At 46.3% G+C, this 16,655-nt stretch overlaps 1 protein-coding gene across 5 annotated transcripts in view; it reads left to right on the top strand.

Moving 5' to 3' along the window:
- The first annotated feature begins 11,461 nt into the window (after positions 1-11,461).
- The window catches only part of SLC23A2 (solute carrier family 23 member 2), a 141,149-nt gene continuing 135,955 nt past the window's right edge, over positions 11,462-16,655 (top strand). For 2 of the 5 annotated variants that reach the window (XM_082431431.1, XM_082431428.1), the window contains exon 1: positions 11,462-11,572. The gene's annotated coding sequence lies outside the window, so the exon portion shown is untranslated. The remainder of the gene's footprint in view (positions 11,573-16,655) is intronic. The other 3 variants (XM_082431432.1, XM_082431430.1, XM_082431429.1) reach the window with 2 other exon arrangements.

Genomic DNA, 16,655 nt, shown 5'->3' with positions numbered 1-16,655 from the left:
GTAGAGGCCTAAAACAAAAGTAAACATTTATTATCTCACTTCTGTGGTCAGGAATTCAAGACCAGCTTAGCTGGGGTTCAGGCTTAGGGTCTTGGGAGGTTGCAGTTTAAGATATCAGCTGGGCCTGCAGTCAGCTGAAGGTCTGTCTGAGACTGGAGAATCCTCTTCCAAGATGACGTGCTCACAAGGCCTTTGGCAGGGGGCTTCAGTTTCTTGTCACATGAACCTCTCCCAAGGGCTGCTTGAGCATCCTCATGACATGGCTGCTAGCTTCCCCTAAAGCAAGTGATCCAAGAGAGAGCAAGATGAAATACACAAGATTTTTTATAACCTAGCCTCAGAAGTCACACACCGCTCTTTCTGAAATATTCTTTGATTACACAGGTCAGCCCTATTCATTGTTGGAGGGAACTACCCTGTAAACCATTCACCTACCCATAAACCATTCACAAGTGTGTGAATAATAGGGGGCAAGGATCATTGGGGGACCATTTTGGAGGCTGGCTATCACGATCCCCCTCCACTCTTCTTTCCAATCTTCTATTTATCTCTTTTTTACTGTACACACTATCTTTTGTAGGAAATAATACTGGTTGCTCACCCAACTGCCATTCCCTTTTTCTTCCTTGTTAACGGAGCACCAACTCATTAAGGTTTTATTTTTCAGGATTCTTAGTAGCAGACAACATAACTTTCTCTAGCAGAAAGTGATATGTGTTGCTCAAAGAATCATTGGCAGGGCTGAAGAAACATGGTCTATGTTAGAGGTAGGTAAATTATGGCCAGCAGGCTTGCTGCCAATTTTTATAAATAAAGTTTTACTAGAACACAGTCACACTCATTTGTTTACATATTGTCTCTAGTTGCTTTCACACTACAATTCAGAGTTGAGTAGTTGTGACAGAGACCATATAACCCATAAAGCTTAAAATATTTACTACTTGGCCTTTTAAGAAAAAGTCAGAATGGTAGAGTTATTATAGAAAATAGTATGGAGGTTCCTCAAAAAATTAAAAATAGAAATACCATATGATTCAGAAATACCCCTTGTGGGTATATATATCCAAAAGAATTCAAGGCAGGATCTCAAAGAAATATTTGCACACCCATGTTCATTGCAGCACTACTAACAATAGCCAAGAGATGGAAGCAACCTAAATGCCCACTGACATATAAATGGATCAAGAAAATGGGACTTCCCAGGCAGTCTAGTGGTTAAGACTCCATGCTTCCAATGCAGGGGGCGATCCCTGGTTGGGGAACTAAGATCCCACATGCCACGTGGTGTGGCCAAAAAAACCTAAAAAAACAAAAACAAAGAAACAAAAAACCCAAGAAAATGTGGTACATACATACAATGGAATATCACACAGCCTTAAAAAAGAAGGAAATCCTGTCACATGCTACAACGGCAATGAACCTTGAGGACATTATTTTAAGTGAACTAAGCCAGCTACAAAATGACAAATACTATGTGATTCCACTAATATGAAGTTTCTAAATTATAAAAGTCATAGAAACAGGTAAAAAGTTGGCTGCCAAGGGCTGGGGGCTGGGGGCGGGAATTCGTGTTTAATGGGTAGAGTTTCAGTTTTGCAAGACGAAAAGGTCCTAGAGATCTATTGTATATGTAAATATACTTAACACTGCTGAACTGTACACTTAAAAATGATAAAGATGGTATTATTTTTTACCACAATTAAAAAAAGTAGTCACAGAATGACTCCCCAAACCACACTGAGAACTGGAATGCCAAAGGCCCTACTGCCCATGCCACAGTCAGGATGTTGCAAGTGAGGAATCTGCTGCCACATCCAGAATCCTAACCCCTGTGCCGTGTTCACACCAGCAAGTGAGTCTTCTCTGAATGTTGCCTCTCCTTCATATGATTCAGCTTTCATCCATAAGCTCACATGAGCATTTTGATGGGTGGAAGTTTTGATGGGTAGGAGTTTTAGCCTTCTCAGTACAGGAAAATATGCTGGAAAACCAATCCCGGTATCAACCATGACTGTCCATCAGCCTCTCCCTAGTCATTTGCCAAAGTCACATTTTCAGGTATTCCCAGTTCAAAGGTAAATTCTGAATAGTCTATCTAAGTCAGTGGTTTTCAAACATTAAAATTACATGGAGGGTTTGTTAAAACGTGGATTGCTGGGCCGCACCTCCAGAGTTTATGAGTTAGAAAGTCTGGGATGGAACCCAAGGAATTGTCTTTTAAAAAAATTCCCAGTTGATGCTGGTGGCTTAAGTATCACCCTTTGAGAACCATCTCTAAGCCACTGTTTCCTAACCTTTTTCACACCCTGCCCCATCTAGATAAACTAATGTTACTGCTTAGGAGGTGACAGGCTTCAGGTCCACTCAACCTATCTGAGGGCTTTGGGGACCAATATCTTGACCTACGTGTAAACCACTCAAAGCACAAGCATACCTTGTCAGTGATTGCTTCAGGGTGGGCACATAGACGCCTTTCTGATCAGCTGAGCTGAGACGTGAAGTTCTAATGATGGCCACTGGTAAAGAGCTCCTTGCTCTTAAAAAGCTGCATAGGCAAAATAGTCCCTCTTCTTCAGGTGGGCATTACTGTGAATGCATGCTACACCTGGAACCATGTTGCAACCATGAGGAGAGTTAAGCTGATATGTTAAAGAGATGGGATGGAAAGGTGGAAAGAATTTGGGTCTTCGAAGATGTCATTAAGCTACTAATTAAACCTAAACCCATCCTTACCTCTGGGCTTCTTGTTAGCAGAGAGAATACATTTTCCTTACGCACTTATATTCTTTATTCCTTACAAATAAATAGGACTCAGCATTCTTTGCTATTTTCAGCCAAAGGCAATCTAATTTATATGCATTTCAAACTGCTTTTGGCTTAGATTTCATGAATACTTTTTCCTGTCATTTGATATTTTTCTACATCATCAAACAAAATGGCTGCATAACACTTGTGTTGAAATGTATTTAACAATCCCTCTTGAGACTTCTCTGGTGGTCCAGTGGTTAGGACTCCACTTTTCCACTGCAGGGGGCATGGGTTTGATCCCTGGTAGGGGAACTAAGATCCCTCATGCTGTGCGGCTCAGCAAAAAAAAAAAAAAGAAAAACAAATCCCTCTTATTAGATATTTAGATTTCCCATTTTTTATTATTACAAATCATGCTATGATAGACATCCATGTCCATAAGTCTTTGCACACATTCATAATTATTTCCATAGGATAAACTTCTATGGGTAGACTTGTAAGATTAAAAGGTAAGCACTTTTTAAAGTCTTACAATATATATTACTAAGGTTTCCAGAAAGGTTGTACCAATTTAACTCCCACCAAGAGTGTGGGAAAGTTTTCATTTCCTCATATCTTCACCAACACTGGGTATTATACAGTCTCCTGTGCTGGAGGAGCCCCCTCAGGCTCATCTCTGGGGCTTCACTCCTCTCCAACTGCACTCTCTCCTCCTAGATGATCCTATTGGATCCATTGGCTTTATTTATTTTTTAAAATATTTATTTTATTTATTTATTTTATTTGGTTGCACAGGGTCTTAGTTGCGGCTGGCATGCTCTTAGTTGTGGCAGGCGGGCTCCTTAGTTGCAGCTTGCTGGCTCCTTAGCTGTGGCATGTGATCTCTTACTTGCGGCATGCAGGTGGGATCTAGTTCCCTGACCAGAGATCGAACCCAGGCCTCCTGCATTGGGAGCGCAGAGTCTTAACCACTGCACCACCAGCGAAGTCCCTCCATTGGCTTTAAATATTACATAGCACTGATGACTCCCAAGTGTGTAGCTCCAGCCCAGTCCTCCTCCCTGAGCCCATGTAAATGAATCTGGATGAAGCTATCCAATTGTTCCCTCTTGAGATGTCACAGATGGAAGTCTACCAGACTGTCCTCCATCCCAACCCTCCTCCATTCTTCCCATCTATGGAGTGGCCCCTCACCTACCTGGCTTCCCAAGCTCCAAACCCAAAAGCCTTCCTTGATTTCTCCCTTTTCTTTATGCTCCATATACAGCCTGTTAGCAATCCCTGTCATTTTATCTTCCAAGGATATTTTGAATTGGCCCCCTTATCTCCAATTCTACTGCTCTCACCCCAGGCCAAGCCACCATCTTCCATCTGAACTACTGTAACTCCTCCCTGTTCTGTTTGCTTTACCCTTGACTCCTCCAGTACATTATCCACATGGCAACAGAGTGATCATCTTAAAACAGAAATGAGATCATGTTATTCCCCTGCTCGTACCCTCTAATGACTTCCTATTATACTTAGAAACCCTGTTCCATCTGGGCCCCTCATGACCTCTTCCTCAATCTCATTTCATCACATTCTCCCTCCTACATTCCACATCCCAGTCACACCAACTGCTTTTCAATTTCTCAAACATGACATGCTCTTTCCTGTCTCAGGACATTTATACTTGCTATTCCTCTTTCTAGAATGGTCTTTTCCCAGCTCTGCATAACTGGCTTCTTTGAGTCTCGGCAATAATGTCCCCTCTTTAGTCCTTCTTTACCACTTTACCTAAGATGGCCCCCCAACCTGGATTATAGTCAGCCCCTTTTATTGTTCCTTTTTAGCGCTTACCACAGACACACATATTATTTACTTGCTGGTTGCCATTTCATGTCTTAGAACACAAGTCTACTGGGTACCAGGAGCCCAGCCAGACATTGGGTATACAATTATTTCTCTTCTGACCTCCCATACTTACCAGTATGTAGGCTCACTGGGGCAGATGAGGTGAGTTTTGTCAATGATGTCTAGCCCAGTGCCTGCCAGGTAACATGTGACCAGTGAAGAGTGGCTATACTAACTTATATCAGATGTAAGTGGTGCAGCCAACAATCTGGGCACAAAGGACCTGAATTCCAAGTGACCTTATATAACTGGAGACCTTATCGAAAACAAAGAGAATGAAATTTAATATGGACGGAGTGTAAACATAGTCCATGGAAAGAATGAGTGTGTGATATTACGGCTCAAAACAAATTGTGGGCTCAGTTCTACAGCTAGACTAGGCCTCTTATAGGTATTTTGTATTTGTAAAGGGCTATGAAAAACATTTGCAGAAAACATGTTCACAGTAATTATATCATTTAATCCTTATACCCACCTAGGTGGTAGATAGAGTAGACAGAATTGTCTTGAGTTTGCATAATAGGACACCCACGTGTAGCTTGGTTAAATGGTTTCCCCAAGGTCATTCAGCAAGGCAGAGATGGGGCAGGGACCCTGTGCCTTTTCTCTAAGGCTGCAGGAATAGTATGTCACATTTATCCTAGGACTAAAGAATATTCCAAATCAAACCTTCACATCCTACAGTATATATATACACATCCCTGTTTCCTAAAGTGCACATTCCTGGAGACAATAACTTGTATCAGTTCACCTTCTTGGGCCTGACCTTTTGCCCCAGAACCCACTCTAGACTGGGGCTTCATTGCCACTTTCTTTTGGAGATGGACCATGTTATTTAAAATGGGGAATACCCAATTTATTGGATATAAATCTGTTAACTGGATTTTTTTCTAAGTCTAGTTGTTGCATTTACTTAATAAAGACTTTTTGTAGTGTACATACAGAAAAATGCACATATCACAAGTGTGCAGCTTAATGAAATCTCACAAAGTGAATATGCTCGTGTGCCTAGCACCCAGATCAAAGCAAAGAATGTGGCCAGCTCCTCGGAAGACCCTATGGTCTTCTCTTTAATCATTATCCCCCGACAGGGTGACAGCATCCTGAATTCCAACAGCTTGGATTAGTTTTGTTTCTTTTCTACTTTATATAATTACTGATGGATTTTTATTCTTTTTCCATTTTTTCCCCAAAGACTAAGTGTCTCCATGAGGGTCTAGGTTCAAATGACTCCCTTATTGAATAAAGTTCTATTTTATTTTTACCCAGCATTTGAGGCTTTTTGTGTTTTACCTCTAATTTGTGTTTCTCTCTTAGCTTCCAGTTCTCCAGGAACCTGGGAGTTAATCCTGAGTCTTTCTCTCCCTTCACATCTCACCTTCCATCAGTGGCCAGACTCCATTGGTTCTGTCCAACAGCTGAGATCATTAAGTACTTACTGAGCATCTACTGTGTGGCAGGCACTATTTTAGCTGCATGCAGAGTTATATAGATCAAGATCTCTGTCCTGGAGGAGCTGACAGTTAGTGAGGCAGGGCAGTGAGACAGAAAAACAAATCATTTCTACATAAGTCCAGTCTAAATACTAGGAAGTACCCCAGGCTACACTTACACCAGCTGAGGGGCTCAAGAGAGGTTTCTAGGAGAGGCTAAGGTGAGACTTAAAGGATGAGCAAGAATGATCCAGAAGAAAGAGTAAGATGTCCAAGCAGAAGGAACAGCTAAGCCCCTGAAGGGCTTTTGAGGGGAAAACAGAAACAGACACAACCACACTCCCCCCGCCCTCACCCCTAGTGTTTGAAGCAGGCAGGAGGAAAAGGAATCTGAGAAAGAGACAGAAAAAAAATGGTCAGAGATGTAGAAGAACCAGTAGGAAATGCAGCCACAAATCCAAGGAAAGAGAGCTTTTCCTGAGGGAACATAGCACTAGCTATGCCAAATGCCTCCAGAAAGTTCTAGTAACATGCGTACAGAAAAGATCCCTTGGATTGTGCAGTTTGGAGGAAATGGCTAATCTACCTGGGCAGTTTCAGAGGAAAATAGGGACAGAACCAGATTGCCAGAAGGTGAAGAGAGGAGGGATGTCAGGATGAGGAGACAGGCACTGGAGGCAGCTCTTTCCAGAAGCTGAGCTGAGAAGGGGAGAGAGGTACATGAACTGGGAAGGAGGCAGGTTTTAGAAAGGAGTGGTCAGCGCCGGAATGCAGGGCAGGAGGACAGCTGAGGGAGGGAGGCCTCAGAGGGCTCTTTAGTCCAGAGGCTGGGAAGAGGGGTCCCCCCAGGGCACATCGTGTTGTGGATAAGAAGAGGGAACACACCGCTCATGAATGGTCTCCTGGGAGCAGGAAGCAAGTAGGGGCTATGGACAGATAGATAGGGAATTTGAGGTTGATGGGGGTGGGGATGGGTAAGAAAGTTCACCTGTGAGGGACTTATAAAGGGTGGTCTTTGTCCTTTTGTATCTGACTTCTTTCACTTAGCCTAATGTCTTCAAGAATCACCCTGGTTGTAGCACATATCAGAATTTCATTCCTTTTTAAGGTCAAAAAATATTCTATGTATAGGTATACCATAAGATGATATCTTTATCACCAGGCTGACCACTAAGAGAGACAGCTGTGGGTACCAGCAGTCAGGTAACAGTGTCCTCAAGGTACAAGGAGAGGCTGGGAGTGCAGATGAGAAATCTGCAAGGAGTCAGCAGATAAGAAGCTAAGGCTGCCTCGGCAGGAGGGCTGAGCTTGGTGGAGAGAATACCAGTGTCTTTGTGGCTGACAGGGCTGGGCTTCAGTTGTGCTGGGTGTGGGGGTGAGGGGGGCTGAGGAGGGAGGGATCTGAGGTCAGGAGGGGCTACTGAGCAAAGGGGGACATGGAGGAGGCTGAAGGGGCAGGGGACATGTCTCCTTGAGCATCCTCAGCCATAAATCCCTGTGCTCTCCAGTGTGTGTTTGTGTCAGGTAAATTCCCTGAACTTGTATTCTGGGTTAAGGGTGCATGCATTTAAACAGATATTTTAACAGATATATGTGCATCTAAACAGACAGATATCTCTAAATCCTATTCCAGAAAGGGCAGACCAATTTAGACTTCCTCCCACAGATTTTGAGAATATTCATTTCCCTTTGCCATAACCAACCTTGGATGTTATTAATCTTTGCCAATCTGATAGGTGGAAAATGATGCAATGATGACTAAATTTTTGTTCCTTTTTGGGGAATAGAGGCCCCAGTCCTCACAGAAGGACTGGGTCGTGTTCTGTAGTGATCAACCACAAAGCACACGTCCCTCCAGGCCTCAGGCTAGCTCTTTCCTGCCTGCTCACCACCTGGATGTTGGTATTCTCGGTTTGCCGACCTCAGTTCCAGACTCCAGAGAGATATTGGAAATAAATATTGTAAAGATAGCCTCGAGCTACAATTACCTCTCAAAAATAAAACAGCCTGGAAATGACAGAAATTTCAATCAAATTATCCAGGTCACAAAATGTTCTTGATAAATTCTGCTGATTTAGTTTAGAGAATGGGGGTGGGGAGGAGGAAAAAACCCTGCTTGTACCAGCTCTAATAGGAAAGGAAAATGAATAGGAAATAAAAGGAAAAGGAAATGAATAGGAAAATATTCATGTATTTTTTGAATTAATAGTTAATTGATGATAAAAATAATTATATATAAATATGGATGTATTCAAGCACTAAATAAGCATTTTAATCCTCACAAAAACCCTGGCAATGTTAAGTCAGGGTCAGCCTCTGACATCAACTCCAGTCTGCCAGCAGTAAAAAGTAGTACTTTGTACAGAAAAAAAAGAAAAGCAGCTGGAGACGACAGAGATGGATCTTGAATGCTGTCCTGGGAAACAGTCTATATTCTGTTTCTTTTTACCCAGTTGTTCTGTAGACCAGGAGGCCCTGAAGAATTTCTAGGAGGGGTGTCAGGTGGTCAGTTCTGTGCTTTGACATGATTACAAGGATGGCTTTGGGAGAAACTCTTGAGGCCAAGAGGCCAGAGAGAAGCTTTTTCAACAGTCTGAGGAAGAACAAGTGAGGGTTTGGGATGGTGGACACAGAGAACAGAATTCCAGACACACTTCCCCACTCCAGTTGACCATAGGTGACAGTCAAAGTTGATTTCAAAGTTTCTGGTGGCAAAATGAGAAACCCCAGATAGAAGCAAGTTTGTGAGAAGAGAATAATGAGTTCAGCGGTGGAGGTGCCATATTTAAAATTCCTGGGGACTTCCCTGGTGAGAAAACTCCATGTTCCCAATGCAGGGGACCCGGGTTAGATCCCTGGTCGGGGAACTAGATCCTGCAGGCCGCAACTAAGGGTTTGCATGCTGCTACTAAGAAGTCCGCATGCCACAATGAAGATGCCTCAACGAAGACCCAGCGCAGCCTAAATAAATAAGTAAATAAATATTAAAAAGAAAAATTCTAGAAAAAAAAATTCCTGGATAATATCCAGGAGAAGTTATCTGGAGGATAATTGGAAATGTGTGCCTAGAAGCTCAGAAAGATGTCTGTCTGGTCTGGAGAGAGATTTGGGAGTCATGAGGAGATGGCTGATCTTTGGAGAAGGACAGGGCAGGGGAAAAGATGGAGAGAAAGGAGATACTAAGGAAAACAAACATTTTTAGAGGTGAGCATAGGTAACTCTTACATCACTGAGAGGGAAGTGGCCGGGGGGGGGGGTGTAGGAAAATTGCAAGACCCAGTGGTATTATTGCTAGAGAAGAGTTTTGAGAAAGAGGGAGAAGTCAATGGAATGTTATAGAGCCATCAAGGAAGAAAAGGACTGCAAACAGGTAACTGGATTTGGACCTTGAAGGTCACTGGTGACATCGAAGAAAGCAGAGAGTGACAGCACCTGAGGAGTGATGGGGAGGACAGGAAGGAAGACAGGGAGGAAGGTGGGAGAGGCCAGGACAGAGGAAGTTTTTTTAGGATAGAGAAAATCTGTAAGTGAGGGAGAGGGAGACCCTGAGGATGCAACAGTTAGCTCTCCTGTTTCTGCGCACGGGCTTTCTCTAGTTGCGGCGAGCAGGGTCTACTCTTCCTTGCGGTGCTCAGGTTTCTCACTGCAGTGGCTTCTCTTGTTGCAGAGCACGGGCTCTAGGCGCGCAGGCTTCTGTAGTTGCGGCTAGCGGGCTTTAGAGCTCAGACTCAGTAGTTGTGGCTCACGGGCTTGGCTGCTCCCTGGCATGTGGGATCTTCCCGGACCAGGGCTCCAACCCGTGTCCCCTGCATTGGCAGGTGGATTCTTAACCACTGCACCACCAGGGAAGTCCCATTAACTCCCCTTCTTTTATCTGAGATCTCTCATCCCTGGCTGAATAAAACACTTAGTACCTCCTTTGCGGCTCCACACCGACACGCCCCTCCCCCGAGCCCCCCACACCCCCCGCCGAAAAAAAAGTTTGGCTGGAAAAGGCTCTCTCTGGTATAGGAGGATGGTAGAGATGTTAGATGGACAGGGCAGTGTGAATTTTTCTCTAGGTGCTGGTCACATAATTTTTGTCCCTTATTTTCTCCATCTTCAATGTGAATCAAAACATCTGGTTTTCCAGGGTGTACTGAATTTTACAAGCCAACTCTTGTATTTTAAAAATACAAGTTATTAGAGAAGTAAATAGGATGACATTATTGATTCTCAAAGCCTTGGACCACATCTCTCTATTTGATAAAATTCCCACAGTTGATGGTCACTCCCCCGCCCCCCCCATCGATATCTGTGATATCTATAACATCGAGTCCCCCAAACTGTGTAAAACAGGCAGAAAACTCTGATGATAAAATCTGCTCCTCCCCATGTAAGGTCAGACACCGTCCACGGTTCTTTAGCTCTCTCGAGTTGCTTGGGGCACTAGTCGGTTATTACTCGGTTGTATTAGCAACTAGACTGTGGCCTCAAGATGGAAAGTGCTATGAGAGTGCTAATTATTAGGTTTTTGTTCCTTCATTTGTTTGGCCATGTGTTCAGATAGTCTTCAGTAGTGGCTCTCAAAGGGTGAACCCCAGAGAACAGCATTATCATCACCTGGGAACTTGCCAGAAATGCAAAATCTGGAGCCTCACTCCACACCTCTGGCCTCAGAAGCCCTGGGGGTGGGGCCCAGCCACGTGCATCTTGAGGCAGTTAAGGTGAAGTTGCGACGCGCTAAAGATTGAGGGCCACGGATTTACCTGAGGCCTTTCCGCTCAGCCGCCCTTACCCAGTGGCATCACCAGGGGGCTTTTTAGAAATGCAGAATTTCGGGCTGCACCCTGACCCACGGAATCAAAACCCGCATTTAAACACGACCCTCAGGAGAGTCTGAGAAGCCTCGGTCTATATTACTGTGTTTGTATAATGTAATGAGGATCTCTTCCCCAGTAAGTTAAAAAACCTGACAGCCTAACTGGAGAAACGGTGAAAGTGCCTTGACATCCAAACCACTGAGCCAAGGCGCCGCAGATTGCTTATCTTCACCGAGAAATGACAGGGCTCGGTGTCAGGCTGGGTAAAAAGGGGGTACGAGGAGGGGGAGACTCCGGGCGAGCAATCCGTATTCCAGGTGTGTCCCCAGAAGCAGGTGTGACTGGAAGGCACGAGAAGGGGGGCGATTTCTACGCAGGGGGGCGGGAAATAAAATGAACGTGGCGGGCGGAGAGGACGACGAGGGGGGGCGCCTGGGGTGCCAAGTGGCTCGCCTAGCTTAGCAGGCGCTGAGGGGGAGCCCCTCCCTCGGGGGAGGCCAGAGGGCGGGGGTCTGGCGCGGAGAGGGAGGTGGGTCCGGGCCGGCGCGGGGGCGGGCGGCTCTGCGGCTCCCCGCCCCTGGCCCGCCCCTCCGCGGCGCCATTTTGCAGGCGGCTGTTGCTGGGACCATAGGCTGCGGCGGTTACTGCGGAGCCGAGGCGTGGCGGCAGGACGGGAGCCCAGCGGTCTGCAGCCAGGTGAGAGCCGGGCCGCCGCGCCCCCCGCCCGTCCCGCGGGCCGCACCTGCTGGGCCTGGCCGCGAGGGGCCCGCCGCGCCCACGAGGCCGGCCAGGCACGGCCCCCGCGCGCTGTCAGCGGCGCGGCCTGCGCCCCCACACCCCGGCCCGTCTCCGGGGTCCCCCGACCACCCTGACCGCGGGGCCCCGGGATGCCCGGCGACCCGCAGCCCCGCCGGGCCCCCGGGCGCTCACCCCTGCCTGCGGCCGGGGCCGCCGTGCGCTCGGGCCCTGAGGCCGCGCCGCGGGGAGGCGAGTGGGGTCCCCCGGGGACCCGGTCCCCGCCGCCTCCCTCCCGGCCCTCGGCCCGCGCGGCCTGGGGTCGCTCTCCGGTCGGCCCTCCGCAGACGGTGCGCGCGGGCATCTCCGTGCCCCCAGGAATGCAGGGCCATCAAGAGGGGCAGCGGAGGGGGGTGCCTTTTACATTTTTGCCTTCTTTCTCCCCTACAATGGCTGCGCCGAGTATTTAGGAGCTCTCGCTCCGACCCCAGGGCCTTTCTGTCTGGCCAGTTCCCCGGGGGTCGCGGTACCCCTTGTTGCCACCTTGCTGGAAAGAGAAATTGTCATTTTCGAGTGTGACTAGTTTATGGGCGCAGAATTTTCTCCTTCCTATGACTCTAGATGTCCCTTTGATGGGCAGCTGATAGGGATTCGGCCTACAGGCTGGGGGTTTTAAGCATGACTGATGGGAAATTCTTGATTGTCAACCCAAAGGGTAAGTGAAGGCAACTGCAGGTGGAAGAAAGTCACTTATAAGGGATTTCTGGGTCTGAGGCATTAGCAGCTGCTGACTACTTTTAGTCGTGCAGTGATGGGAGAGAGGAGGGGGAAGATGCTGTCCCTGCTGATATTTGGACGTCTGTGTGCAGAGAAGGCTGGGCAGTGTGAGGACGTGCACAGTCTGGTTTGAGCTGTCATTAATTGGCATGTGATCTCCCTCACCCAGTTTCTTCCTCTCTGAAGCCAGAGGTTAGAATCATGGATGGTTGGAACATTTTAATTTTTATATTTTTGCATTTGAATGCTGTTGGACTGGGGCCTCGCCCTTCCAAGCTGTCTAGACCTGCCTTTTCACCTTTGCATATGACTTGGCCCACTTGGCCCCTGAAGGTGAGCCTGGTGAGATTTATAAAAAGGGCCTTTTGGCTCAGAAATTCTGAATTCTGTACAGGGTCATGGTTGACTCTATCAGGGTCACTTGTGAACCTATCACTACTGGTCTCTTTTCCCTCATCCAAAATTTAATAGCTTTTGGGCACCTGCCTTTTAGAAGCCCAACAGTGGGTGTGCACAGTGTAAGCCCTCACGACACACCTGTTAGTTAAAAGGGGGTGAGTAGGTGTGTCCAGCTGACAATCTGTTTCACCTGACAGCCTGAACATGAGCTATCTGCTTTCTAGACTATATCGTTGCCAAAATGGTGACCAGCTTCTTTCTTTGAATACCAGGGCATTTCTCTTTTGGTTTCTTTGCTTGGAGTGGGGAGTGATTTTTTTTTTTTAAAGAAACTAGGTATTTCAATAACTTTTCATAGTAGTTCCCCCCCGCTCCCAAAGATGGTTTTGTGGCAGTTGTGTTTTCTGAATGTGGCACAGTCAAGCCGAGTTTTAATGTCTGTTAGGATGTTTCAAAAATGCTTATGAAAGTACCTGTCTAGAATATTGGATAGGGTTTTGCTAGGTTTCATGCCACACTGCCTATCTGGTTTGTGTAGCAAAGGCTAGTGGATTTATAATAGCATTGCAGAAATGAGTTAGATGTACATCAGCTAATTTGGTGACAAGTGCTGTTAATCCAAATATTATTGACTAAAACCCAATCTTTTGCCTTCAAGTAGCCTAAGGTCTAGTGTGTTGGATACTGGAAATCCTGAGTTGGTTATTGCCACCATCTTCAGTGTCTCCAGAGACAAACCTGGGATCCATTTGGGTACTCATTTCTGGCATCACTGGTGACTTAAGGGTTTTTCCCACTATGGTTAAGGGAATTAAAAATCATCAGTCATAATTTGCAATTATATAGTGCTTTGTACTTGTAAATGAAAGCTTTTTAAAAACTTATTTTTATTTAATCCTCTTATGCTGTTTTATTTATTTATTTATTGGCTGTATTGGGTCTTAGTTGCTGCACGCGGGCTTTCTCTAGTTGCGGTGAGCAGGGGCTACTCTTTGTCGCCGTGCTCGTGCTTCTCATTGGGGTGGCTTCTCTTGTTGTGGAGCACAGGCTCTAGGCGCGCGGGCTTCAGTAGTTGTGGAATGTGGGCTCAGTAGTTGTGGCTCACAGGCTCTCGAGCGCAGGCTAAGTAGTTGTGGTGCACGGGCTTAGTTGCTCCGCGGCATGTAGGATCTTCCCGGACCAGGGCTCGAACCCGTGTCCCCTGCATTAGCAGGCGGATTCTTAACCATTGCGCCACCAGGGAAGTCCCTCATGCTATTTTAACTTAAACATTTTGCAGTCCTTCTCTGACCTGTTTCCAGGCCTTGCCTAAAAAACTCCCAACATGCTAGTCTGTTCCCAGTGCCAGGTAACCTCATTAATTCATTTTCATTCCCTGCTGTTTTTCCAGTTATTCTCTCCCCAGAGGGCCTGAGTCTGGGCTTGCTTTCTTTCTTTTGCTGGGGAGCATTCCTGCTTCAGGTTAAGCTGTGAGCTACTACTAAGCGGTTTAAACTGGTCCTTTGTGCTCCTTATGGCACTCTCTTCATTTTCTCCCTGGCTTTGCTATTTCTGGCCTGTTGTTTTGTCACCGGTTCTAGATTGTTGTCTCTGTAAGAATTGAGGTCTGCTTGCAGCTTATGCTTTTCACAGGCCTCCCCACATTTAATACATGTATTGACTGCCGACTGTGTACCAGGTAACTACCTTGGTGCTCCAGATGCTGCATGGAGATTTCTTACCCACACAGAGCTCACACTCTAGTGTGGAGGCAGACAGTGAGACTTTGTGCTCTGAAGAAGAATCTGGCAGGATTGGGGGTATTAAGTGTTGCCGTGGGAGCTGAAATTGTAGGAAATGTACAATGGGAAGCTCTGAGTCATCTTTGAGTGAAGATGTGAAGGAAGTGAGTCATATGGATATCTGGGGGAAGAGCATTGCCGTGGAGGAAACTGCAGATGCAAAGGCCCTGAGGCAGGAGAAAGAGAGAATGACTGAGATCTGAAAGACAATGGGAGTTGAATCATTTAAGGCTTTGTGGCACCTAGGAAGGCCTGTAGATTTTACTTTGAGGCTGGGTAGGAGCCATTGGAGAATTTTGAATAGAGGAGGGATAGAGACATGCTGGTTGTTGATGTGTGAGAATAGAATGAAGTCAGGGTGAGCAGGGTAGGGCTGCAGGACAGGCAGCTAGTACAGGGCTGAAGATGGTGATTGAGTGGAGGTGGGTGCCGGTGGGGTGGTGGTGAGAAGTGTCGGATTGTGAGGTGGGGCTGAGGAGATTGCTGATGGACCATCTGTGGGGGGTGAGAGAGGGAGTTGAGGGCAACGTCAGGGTTTCTGGCCTAAGCACCTAGAAGGAAAGTGGCTGCCCCAGGAGCCACATCCACATGATATGTTAAGTTGCCATGCCAACCTGATGCAACTAAATGCAGTGGTAAGGAGAGGGTGGATGTTTTGGGGGAGGTCTTCTTCCATGGAAATGTAACTCTTCTTGGGAACTTCTCATTGTCCTTTGTCTTAATTCTCTCTTCTGACCTCAGGCAGGTAAGTCCCTCACCTCAAGTCTAGGTGGCCTTTAAGACCCTCCTTGAAAATTTACCCCATGAGGGAAAGTTCCATCTACTTGTTTTTTCATAACCATCTTTTGCTTTACTTCATATTTTTTTTTGTTGTTGTTGTTATGCAGGCCTAAAATCTAAAGGTAACACAAAAAGCGAAAATTTGGATTCATCAAAAATGGCCTCTGACAAGTCCCTACGTCTTGGGAAGTGTGGTAGACATGATTTGCATATACACTATATACAGAAATATCTAAGTATTCAAGTGTAATGGGTACAGTAGTGGATACTGCATAGGCTCATGGAGGATCATACTTAGGACTTCAATCAAGTAGTCTCACTGCCTGTGAACTTTTCAGCAACTTAAGAGTGCAACTTGCAGCCTCTTCCTGTTGGCCATGGTCTTGACTCCAGTTCTTCCTTCATCATTGTTTCTCTGTACCCTTGATGGGTTCTTCAGTCTCCTCCTTCAGTGAGGGGCTCAGGGTTGCACTGGGCCTCATGTTGCCTGGTTGCCACAAACCATGGCTTTTTATGGTCTGTGGTCCAGAAAGCCTTCTTTATTCACGGGTTCTTTCCACAGGTTTTTCCCAAAGCAGCTGATCCTTCCGTCTCCTTGTGTCACTTGCCCTGGGGCATCTCAATGAGTGCCTGGTGGAGGTTCACCCATCTGGGTGGCCACCTCTCTCTCATATATGTGCATGTGACTCTTACAGAGTTGAATCTTCCCATCTTCTAAGTTGAACTCAAGAGCAGTTTAAAACTCTTCTCTCCAGGAACCTCTCTAAGCAGTAGAGGGGACCCAAGAAAGACTAGACAGTGAGCCCCATGTGATAGGACCAGTGCAATAATGATGGTGCCAATGGGTATTGACTATGTGCTGAACACTTGAGGTCACTATTGTTGGTTTCAACAGCTGGCAGCCAACGTGGTTCTGGTCTGCATCTTATCAGTGAAGGAACTGGAACTTGATAAACTTTTCTAGTTTAACTCTTGGGTCTTGAATTCTGCTCTTAATGCTCCAATAAACCTTGGGACCCTCAATGATAGAATGCTATTCCCAAGTCTTGCCTGAAGGTCTGTGTTTCTTAGCTCCTGTTGGCATAGAAGAGTGCAGAGAAACTAGTGTCAGTTGGTCAACAGGTGCTTTGCCTAGCACTTCCTGTGTTTATTAATGGCATTTAATCACAGCAGCCCTATGGAAATAGGTATTACTATTCCCATGTTACATCTGAGGATGCTGAAGTTGGTGGTGGGCAGCTCCTTGCCCAAGGTCATAGTAGCTGAGTCAGAATTTGACCCAGGGCTGGCCTGACTGCCATGCTCCT

Source organism: Balaenoptera physalus, assembly GCF_965194825.1.
Source record: "Balaenoptera physalus genome assembly, chromosome: 16".
In the NCBI taxonomy this organism is placed as follows: Eukaryota; Metazoa; Chordata; class Mammalia; order Artiodactyla; family Balaenopteridae; genus Balaenoptera; species Balaenoptera physalus.
This window is presented reverse-complemented; position numbering and strand designations above follow the sequence as displayed.